This window comes from Arachis ipaensis, chromosome B06 (genome assembly GCF_000816755.2).
Source record: "Arachis ipaensis cultivar K30076 chromosome B06, Araip1.1, whole genome shotgun sequence".
Classification (NCBI taxonomy): Eukaryota; Viridiplantae; Streptophyta; class Magnoliopsida; order Fabales; family Fabaceae; genus Arachis; species Arachis ipaensis.
Window position 1 is genome coordinate 135,350,741 of NC_029790.2, and position 797 is coordinate 135,351,537.

Sequence of the window (797 nt, forward strand, 5' to 3'; positions counted from 1 at the left end):
CATCATCACCATGCATTGTTAAACAAAGGATTATATTATGTTAGTTTATTTTTTTTTGAGGGAGTATAGAGAGTTAATGGAATATCTGTACAATGTGTACAATAGAGGTTTAGGGATATCTGATTCAGTATTAGAGATATAACCATTAGTGTTATCTTTTCTTATTAGCTTAAACTTTTGGAATGAGTGATTGCATGACATAGTATCAGAGCTCTAGATTCGAAAGGTCAAGAGTTCGATTATTGGTGAACCCTGGAATGAGTGGTTTCATGACATGAGATGTTTATTATCCATGTACCCGTTACCCGGATGGTTATTCTGGATAATATGGCCGTATGGGTGATATTCATTTTTTAACTCATAGTCCATTATACACATTGTACAAATATTCCATTGGCTCCCTAGCGGAATTTTTTTTTTATTTATATTTTGCATCCTTTCTTAATGGTATTTGAAAAGATATGGCTGTGGTCCTGTGGAACCTGGATTTAAAAAATAAAAATATTCAATGGAAAATTTCTTATGATAGTAAATGCTACATTTATATTTGCTTTGAAATTTCTCGTTGATTTTTCATAAACTTTAATTGTACTATAATTATAATGCTAATATTGTAATCTGATCCCTACGTACCTTGAAAAAACTATATATTTAGTGTTCTTATGTCAACATAATATAATTATTAACTAGTAGTGAAAAATAGTTAGATACTATTATTTAATCAAATATTGTACTTATACAATTTTTAAATATATTTATTGAGCTAAATAATTTTACTAATTAATTCATATATATTA

The 797-nt window shown here is 27.7% G+C and overlaps 1 protein-coding gene across 1 annotated transcript in view; it reads left to right on the top strand.

Moving 5' to 3' along the window:
- Positions 1 to 797, top strand: part of LOC107647762 (probable WRKY transcription factor 7) — an 8,539-nt gene that overhangs the window by 4,299 nt on the left and 3,443 nt on the right. The window lies entirely within an intron of this gene.